Here is a 10,042-nt window from a genome sequence, read left to right as displayed (position 1 = left end):
ATTAGCCCATGCTGTTAAAAGTGGGGGGCATATCATAGCGTTTTCTGACTGTTGTTTATCATAAACTTGTAATAGCGTTTCCTGAATGCTATGTATTAGATAGACCTTTGATAGCAGTCTTAGAACGCTATGTATTGTCTACAAATTACCTAAAAAGCATTTCATAAGCTCATTTGACAGCACGTTTTTTGCCAAAATACTAAATGAACCAATAAGCTACACATAAATTCACCCAGGATTCCATTCAAAACAAAAGAGAAATATATTTCCATCTAACATCAAGTAACTTTAAATTAAACAAATTCAATAGCAAGCCTTCATGTCCTACCAACATTTTGAAAGAGAATGGCAGTGAAACAATCTTACTATCCCAAAAGTTGCCCACATGTCTTGACACAAAACGGGAAGTATTAAGGGAAAAACTTCAACTAAGTTCCAGCGGCACCATTGTAATCTCCATCTTCATCAAATTGTGAGGAAATATTGATCTTCTCTTCGAACTCGAACACCTACATACTCAGTGAAACACCAAAGAAGTCAAAAGAAAATAAATCAACAATGACTTCTAAAATTGAAGTTAGATCACCAACATCGAAAATTAAATTGAAATTAGATCACCAACATCAAAAATTAAAATAAAGCTAAAAGCAGCACCGAGTTACCCTCACATCTTTTATTGTCATTGTTAATTATGTCTTCCTTTCAACATGATGATAAGAAGTAATATAAGAATTATTAGTCATATTGTTCATGTCTAATAAAAGCAAACACAGAAGGGAAAAATCGGAAGACAGACCTCGTGGTTGTTTATCTTTTGACTAACACGACCCTTCGAAGACCAAGATCTGCAATCTTGAGGAAGCCAATCTTTAGCCCTTTCCAAAACAAAAATGGGAGGATAAAAATCTAGAAGTGTACAGATAAAGATCTCAAGACATTGTATCACTAATCATCTACATTAACCAATACAACAAGAGTTTTGCGTACGCCAACTAAACACACACACAGAGGGAGAGATCTCATCTATAGTAATGACTCACTATTTTCAAAGTTCAGATCCCCATTTCACCAAAACCTTAAAGTTGCATTTGAACTACTGATTGAACAGAGTTTTTTTTTTCCAATGAAAGATTTAGCAGGGAAATGGAAAGGGGATAATCTTATGACAAAACACAGAGAATTGATGATGGCTAGAGACTTGCAACCTGTGGGAGTCCAAATAGATAATTCTCCGGCGAAGAAGTGTGATAGCATTTAGTGTTATCAATGTAGAAACTTTAATCCACAACACCACATGGCATACCTTGGTTTGATTGCCCCAAGGGCCCTTAGTCCCTGGTGAGAAGGCTCAGATTTGAGTTAGGATAATCAACCTCCTGAAAAATAAAAAACAAATGAAAAAGTAATGAAAGGGTATAGTTGGCTACCTACTAACTCTCACAGACATACTCTATTGTAAGTGCAAGCTTTAATTGGAAACAAATAGTCTAATTCCAAATATTTACTAACTCAGAAAATTGTCTTTCTTTTTACTGATCCATCAGAAAAGAGAACGACAAAAATAATTAGCTTAAGTGGTTAAGCCTAGTAAGGCACTTGCAAAATCAGTATACCTAAATTTCTTACTAATCAATCCAAACGTCATTCGATCAATAACCAAACTAATCCTTAAACACAAAAAATTAATCATAAAGACATCAACAAACATGAAGTCATGAAAATAGATACACCTACAGAATAGTTCCTCTATGAAGTCCCTAGCCCACTTTGAATGGCAATTGAAAAAGCAAAAATGAAGATATGTATAGCCCCTATGAATAGAAAACTTCTATTGGTTAACAATCTTCAAATCATTCACAACCCCTATTGCCTATTCAAATGAATCAAGCTTAACTCACACACACACACACAAATAGAATCAGACCAACCAACATCAAGTTTCAATAAGTAAATCCCCGAAGAGAAAGCAAAGCCTAGATAATCAACTGATACGAAAACAAAATGAGTTCACTTTAAGGAATAAAACTTGTTTAGGGCTGCTAGTAGTGGAATTTTGCTCGCCAAAACTAGAGATCGGTTGTGCTTGGGTGCCTGTGCAAAGGAGGGAAAGAGATTGAGAGGGATCTAGAGTTAGACGAACAATATGAAATCGCGACTTACATTCAACAAACATGAGGACCTAAATTCAAACCTCCATCATAATTGAGATCTAGGGTTGGTTTTGGTAGCCACACTATTGAAATAAAAACCCCAAAATCAAAATATGTATATACGTACATATCTATTGTGTCTATTGAGAGAGAGAGAGAGAGAGAGGTGAGGGTTGGGAGTCGTCAACCGTTGGTGCTACTGAAGGAGATGAACGTCATCGATCCACCATGGTTCTAGGGTTTTTTTTTTTTTGTAGAACAAGATGGAGGGGAGGGGAGGGGAGGGGAGGGGGACGGGGAGGGGAGAGGAATTGGTGAAATCAAAACCCAATTTGCTCCAGTTCGCACGAAACCGATTGAGAAATCTAGTAGAAGCAATTTGAATTTTCAACAAGGGAAGGGCACCTAGAATTTTTGTGGAACGCTATTGAATAGTTAATGAAACGCTATAGTATTTTAGGCGTGAGTGTTTTATCCAGTTCTTATCACTGAATGCTGTTATTGCTTTCCTAGTATAGCATTTCTAAAAAATGTCTATTAACTACTGCTATGGAAAGACATATTTGCAAAGGTAATAGTCCATAGAGTGAGGCATTTGCAATAGATAAAATATATGGGGCTAATTAGTGCTGATTCTGCCATCAGATAAAAAAAATATGTGCAAATTTTAAGCCTGCTAGCTCAATGCAGAATTAATTCTTCACATTAGGAGAAGTATAGATCCACAGAGGCACAAACCTTTTTTATTAAATGTCAACAAACCTAGGAAGCAGGAAGGAGTACAATCAGAGAGGAATGTGGCCTCAATGTGGACTAGCTTGTACTTTTTACCAAAAAGGGTTTGAACATCCTAAACTCTCTATAAATTGCATCACAGAACTAAGCACAAGGATCCCAGACAAGAATTGGCCAAAGAAAGCAACTCAACAGCTATAGTGGAATTCAACTAGTCCCGCCCCCGTGATGCTTAAAGTGTCTTTTTAGGCTACAAATAACAGTGTACTAGGCTACAAATGGTAGTGTTTTGGGCAACAAATTAAATGATAGTATTTTTTGTGTCCACATGAATATATGAAGGAAACATATATACAAAACCCAAAATAATCTTCTTGTGTTTTCTAGGCAAATAGTGAAGGCCCACGAGATGAAGGAGAAATCAAAGTGAATATTTAGTTTGCATTTGGTCAAGAATTAAGGAAAAATCAAACTGAACCTATTTAGGGCTTCTTCGTTTGACGGCTCTTTGTTTCAATTGGTGCAACAGGTCACAAAAGTTTGCTTCTTTTTGTGTATGCAATATGGATCGAGCATATGCCTGCATTAATTTTTTTTTGCAAAGTATTAGGTAAATAGGCATAAATAAAAAGCCAAAAAAAAAAACATTTCATGGAAGAAAATCATGATTGAAACCCTAGAAGAACTGAACTCACGATCTAGCCATTAGAAGCCATCTTATATCTGTTACGAAGCGATTAGAGAGGGAAATCGCATGGCAATTTTGGTATGAAGTGATCGAAATTTTTTGGGGTCATCTGATAACTTAAGCGCTCAGGAAAAGGTAAAAGTGACCGGCGCCCTAAATTTGGTGATTTGCTATGGTAGAAAGAGTTTTTCTTCTACTTATCCCTGTGCCTCTTTACAATTTCAGCACACTTCAGCAACAACTAAGGTATATCAACAATAAAAAATATCATATTCTAGCACTTTATCTAAGCAAAAAAATACTATTTTTTCACTAAACATCCAATCTTTCGAGATTGCAATATTATCACATCACAACAACAAATATAAGTTGAATAACTATTCGCTTGTGAAAGTATAATCAACGAACTAATATAAATTTGAAGGATACCTAATCTGACCAAGCACTTTCCCCAACTCCAAAAATTGCTCATTTGATGATTCCTTATTATGATTCCTTAGTCTCTCAAGATCAGAGTATCCAACATTCACATAAACAATAGAAAAAAAACCAAAGTCTATCCTTCCTGTGCACCTCATTGACCCACAAAGTGGCATAAACTAATACATTTCATTCAAAATCAGATGAGTGCTTACTTTTACATACTAAGCCATGGGTTATATACAAACCAAGATGCTGATAACTCCATGCAGAGAGATAGATTGCACCAGTTCAAAACAGAGAGAGAGAGAGATAGAGAGACACACACATAGAAATGATTAAGGGACAAAAGGAAAAAACAATGAACACGACTAATCGAAGAGAATAATCCAAGCTTAGAAACAAATAACCACAGAATAACATAGATTATAGAATCGTCAAGGTAAAGATGATTTCTCTCACCTGCACTTGATCCATATTTCAAGCCCTTTACTTAACAGTTTCAGCACATTGCAGCAATAAAAACTCGATTTCCAGCCGTTAGAATACCATATTCTAACTAGTGGGGTGGAAACAAAGAAACAAGTTTTCATCTTTTTCCTACACTCTGTTACTTCTGTTCAACAATGTTTGTACTTGCCAAAGTCAAAACTAACTTCTTACTAGTTCAAACTTCCGATTTAAAAAGTGCACAAATTCTATAGCTGATTACTTTCCCCACTCACTAGTAATCTTCTTGTTTGCTGGACAGTAAAATGGCATCTTATAAGAAGGGCTGTTAAAAAGGCCTAACTTATACTATTAGGAGAACTAGAGTCTATAATATCTATTTAACTTTTTTGGCTCAATAGGTAGGGTAATCAACCTACTGTGCAAGAAAAATAGAAACACATATAAATTTTTCCACTGTACAAAGCTATGCTAGGCAACTAGAGGACCAATTTGTTATAGCGTTGAGAGAATCAATGAGATATACCCTTAGAAAAGAATCAATAAGGCAATTGACCAAATTAAGAACCAACAAGATAAAGCCCCAAGAGGTCAAAATGGCTTGAATACTGAGATGAAATGGAAGTTACTCCCTTGTATACATCCTTATAGAGTTGTAGTAATATATACTCACTCTCATATATCAAGTATTTCTCCTTAAATATATATACATAAGTATATGTATATATTTACCTATTTGAAAACTTACAGAGGTTTGTAGATCCAGAAGTGTCTTTCACCGTTTCTTTTCCTTGTCTTCTTTTTCCACCCAAACCCACAGCACAAGCTCTAGCCAACAGAGGCAACAATCGTTAATTTAAAAAACCCTAAATGGGGAACGAGAAAATTAGGGACCGTAAATGGGGGATCGGCAAATCGAGTATAAGCATACACAGATGCATACAAAGGAGGGGAGAGAGAGGATAATACCTGGTGGGGGAAACTACGAGAGGCGCATCTAGAGGCGGGAGCACCTAGAGCCATCGCAACTTGGTGGTGCTAGCGGTGGTGGAAGATGTCGCTGTGCAGTTGTTGGTTGTCGGGGGTCGAAGGTTTGATGGAGAGAGAGAGAGAGAGAGAGAGAGAGAGAGAGAGAGAGAGAGAGAGAGAGAGAGAGAGAGGGAGGGAGGGAGGAGATGTGTCGTGCCTCTATCTCTGATCCTTTTTTGTAAAGGGGTAAGGGATTAGGGCGCAGAGGATGGCGCCTCTTAGTTTTTATTAGAACGTTGTTTTTTAGTTAATGAAACGCTATTGTAAACAAGGCACGAGGGTTTCCTTCTTTTTCTCCTCATGAACACTATAGATGTACCCCTACAACAACATTCCTAAAAGAATGCTATTAACTAATGCTATAAAAACCCATATTTATTGTAGTTCCTGCTTCCTCATGGTTTTTTGTTCATCTGATTCGGGTTTGAATTACTTTGAATCGATTGATGCCCAATTATTGTGGCGTTTGGTTCTTGAGGATGATAAGCTAGTGGAGCATGATTCTCTATTTTTGTTTTTGGATTGGATCTTAATAAAATGGAACCAATTTGGGTTTCTTGCATGGGTGAGATCCAACATCAATACTCTTCCAATTTCAATTATTTACTATAATTCACTTCTGAGACATGCAACCGACAATGAATTAAAGTAAATAATAATTAAAACTGGGTCTTTACAAGGGCGAATGTCACGCTCTTGATTTTCAACATAATTAAATAATCATTTTCAGAAATAAGACATCGCATTATACAGATAATACACAAGAGAGAGCTCCCAAATGATCATTGACAAACCAAGTCCCCAAGTTAAGAGATTTACAACCTTGGCACTACGGTCCAAATTAACTTAAGTACAAGTACAAATATGTTTAGAATATTACAAACACTTTAGTCAAAAAGAAATATAGAAGAATTAGTTACAAACGCATCTTATCAAAAGAAAGTCTTCACATAGATGATTAAGTAACTAAACGGGGTTAGCTTCCAAAAGCCTTCCACATCCAAGCACACGATACATGCAAGCTAAAGTCTGGCATTTGAACTTGAAAATGACAATAGGTTGAGCTACACTAGCCTAGTAGAAAAATCTTTACAGAATCTATATGTGGATGAGATGATAATCATGGACACAGTGAGTCAATCTAAATGGCAAATCCTTTTTGGAAGAAAAGAATTAACAACGATTCTAAATCATTAGAGTACAAGGAATTGGCACGCAATGGTAAATCCAATAACAATACATACCAACACCGTTTACTAGTATAAAAGCACTCTCACTCACATACACACACACCCCTCCCACAGTATTTCCACCCCTTGCGTTACAAAAAACTCCACCCCTTGTGATTCTGTATTTTCACCCCATGCGTTATTGTAAACTCCACACTTAAACTTCACAATGACAACCACAATACCATCACAATCGACATCGAAACCATTCATTCATTCCACACATTCCAACATTAACTAACACGTCACAAATAACTCATGGGTCTCAACAATCAAGACAAAAATACAACTTTCATAAGAATATGTGATCCTCAAACCCTAAGGTGTTCCACCCGAACCATGTATAGCAATCAAACACTAACAAGAACCTTAAGCAAAGTGGGTTTTGAGCAAAACCTTAAGTCTACCAAGTGCTACAAGCTCGAATCTACCAAGAACAAGCTCCTCCCAAGCTTTGCTACAAAATCTATAGTGGATATAACCCAAAAACAAGATAAACAAGCATGGATCAACAAGTGATTGAGACGCGAGAGAGAGAGAGAGAGAGAGAGAGAGAGAGAGAGAGAGAGATGTGATTGAGAGTCAAAGAGTAAGAGCAAGAATAAAAAACTTTCCCCTTGTTCTCCAAATGCGAGAATCAAGTGTACTTGAGGTAGAAAACACTTGAATCTTGAAGATTTAAGGTAGAAATCAAGGGATTTGAAGGAGATTGGAGTGGGTTAGATGATAGGGGTGTTTATAGGTCTATTTCGTGGGATTGGGTGTGACAAATAGAAAAAAGGGGGTATTTATAGTGGTTTGAAACGCGTGTTGCATTTTCAAAAATTTCTCAGCGGGTACCGGTACTGGGTGATTTGCAGTATCGGTACTGGCACCTAAAATTTCACCAACAGTCATCAAGTCAAACCCCGCTTGCTACCAACACCTCCAAGCATCATTACAACATCAAAACTAGTAGTTCAACTATTCTCCGAATGTCCGGTACACAACTGTAGGCATACCCCTATAACCACATTAATAGACGCATAACTTATTCAAAATACGATTTTCCACATATTACAATTAAAGAAAATAGAATAATTTGCGGGTCTCTACATTCTATCCTCGTTAAAGAAATTTCGTCTTGATATTTACAATTCAAGCCAATTAAGCTCATGCATCAAATAAACATGCTCATGCCACGACACGTATTATCAAACGACAAGTTAACAATCATAAAGTCAAAATTCGAGACTCACTTTGATTTAATTTGGAAATAATTGTGGATACTTGTCTCTAACCTCGTCTTCCCTTTCCCACGTCGATTCTTCCTTCTTGAGATTACTTCAAAGAACTCGCACCAATGGAATAGTCTTACCCCTCAAACCTTGGTCATGCAAATCTAGGATACGTATCGACTCTTCTTCGTAAGATGCATCGGCTTCTAACTCTAGTTCGGACCACTCTAGAATGTGTGACGTGTCTAGTTCATACTTTCGCAGCATCGACACATGGAACATGTCATGTACACCCGATAGCTTCAGTGGCAAAGCCAATCGATACGCAACTTCCCCAATCTTCTCGATAATATCAAACGGTCTGATATAATGCGGTGCAAGCTTGTCCCTTTGCCCAAAACGAGATAATCCCCGACGCGGTGACACCTTAAGGAACACGTGGTCCCCCACTTCAAACGACAATGGCTGGCATGGACGATCGGCATAACTCTTTTGCCTACTTTGTGCGATTAACAAATGTTGGCGAATCACTTTGACTTACTCAGTGGTTCTCTCTTGTGCTTCAAGAAGGCATTGGTGAATCACTTTCATGCTCTCAGAGGTTTCTTTGATCATCTCTGGCCCAACTAACGTAGCTTTGCCCAACTCGATCTTATATACAGGTGATCAACACGGTCTCCCATACAAAGCTTCATATGGTGCTATCTCGATACTAGATTAGTAGCTATTGTTGTACGCGAATTCGACTAACGGTAGGTGATCTTTCCAATTACCGCAAAAATCCATAACGCAAGCCTGAAGCAAGTCTTCCAAAATTTGAATCGTTCTCTCGGATTGCCCGTCCGTTTGAGGGTGATACGCGGTGTTAAACAAGAGATGGTGCCGAGAGTGGCTAGCAAACTTTGCCAAAAACACACGGTAAACCTTGGAGCTCGATCCGACAAGATAGAAACGGGAATTCCATGAAGACGGATAATCTCGCGAATATATAAATGACTAAGCGTATCAATCGAATCCATAACCTGAATATGTAAGAAATGAGCTGACTTGGTCAATCGATCAACTATCACCCAAATGGCATCGTGCCCTCTCGGTGATCTCGATAAACTGGTAACGAAATCCATAGTCACATTCTCCCATTTCCATTCGGCCACTGGCAATGGTTGTAACTCTCCCGCGGGTCGTTGATGTTCGGCTTTCACTTGTTGGCACATAAGGCACTTGGACACGAAAGTAACGACATCTCTCTTCATTCCCGGCCACCAAAATTGTCTACGCAAGTCGTGATACATTTTCGTTCCCCCCGGATGCACGACTAACGGTGAATGGTGAAATTCTCTCAAAATTTCCTCCCGACACGAAATGGGTACGGACAATTTTCCTTGGTATCACAAACTTTGATCGGCATGAATCATCCACCCATCTCGAGTGTTTCTGTTAAGAAACTTAGTGTGAAACTCCCCCGCTTCTTCATCTTGTTGTTGAGTCTCAATTACTCGAGTCGACAAAGTTGATTGAACGGTCAAATTATACAAAGTGACTCCATCTCGAACCTCCTCAAAATGCAACGCATAGGAGCCTAAGTCGTTCGTCATCTTCCACTCATGAATGGCTAGACTCGCAAGATGTTTTGATTTTCTACTTAGCGCGTCCGCTACCACGTTCGCCTTTCCCGGGTGATATTGCAACTTAAAATTGTAATCTTCGAGCTGTTCCATCCAACGGTGTTGTCGCAAATTAAGCTCCTTTTGAGAGAACAAATATTTTAGACTCTTATGATCAGAAAAGACTTTGAACCTTTCACCGTAAAAATAATGACGCCAACTCTTCAAAGCAACGACGACGGCCACAAGTTCTAAGTCATTGGTAGGTAATTCTGCTCGTGAGTTTTCAATTGCCACGATCCATACGCCACTGCGCGCCCCAATTGCATCAAAATGCACCCTAACCTCTGTTTCGAAGCATTACAATACACTGAGTAACCAACTCCTCGTTCGGGCACAATCAAAACCGGCACGGTAGTCAATCTTCTCTTCAATTCTTGAAAGACCATCTCACATGCGTCACTCCAAACAAAATGAGTCCCCTTATGAGTCAATCTAGTCATCAGAGTCGCTAAGCGAG

General features: G+C 38.2%; 1 long non-coding RNA gene across 1 annotated transcript; it reads right to left on the bottom strand.

Annotated features, from left to right (window-relative positions):
• Nucleotides 1-200: 200 nt before the first annotated feature.
• On the bottom strand, nt 201-1,130 carry LOC131322721 (uncharacterized). The gene is made up of 2 exons (XR_009198935.1): nt 797-1,130; nt 201-509 (listed from the first exon to the last, which is right to left on the bottom strand). It is a non-coding gene; the product is annotated as an uncharacterized LOC131322721 (long non-coding RNA).
• Between the last annotated feature and the right edge of the window lie 8,912 nt (nt 1,131-10,042).

This window comes from Rhododendron vialii, chromosome 4a (assembly GCF_030253575.1).
Source record: "Rhododendron vialii isolate Sample 1 chromosome 4a, ASM3025357v1".
Classification (NCBI taxonomy): Eukaryota; Viridiplantae; Streptophyta; class Magnoliopsida; order Ericales; family Ericaceae; genus Rhododendron; species Rhododendron vialii.
This window is presented reverse-complemented; position numbering and strand designations above follow the sequence as displayed.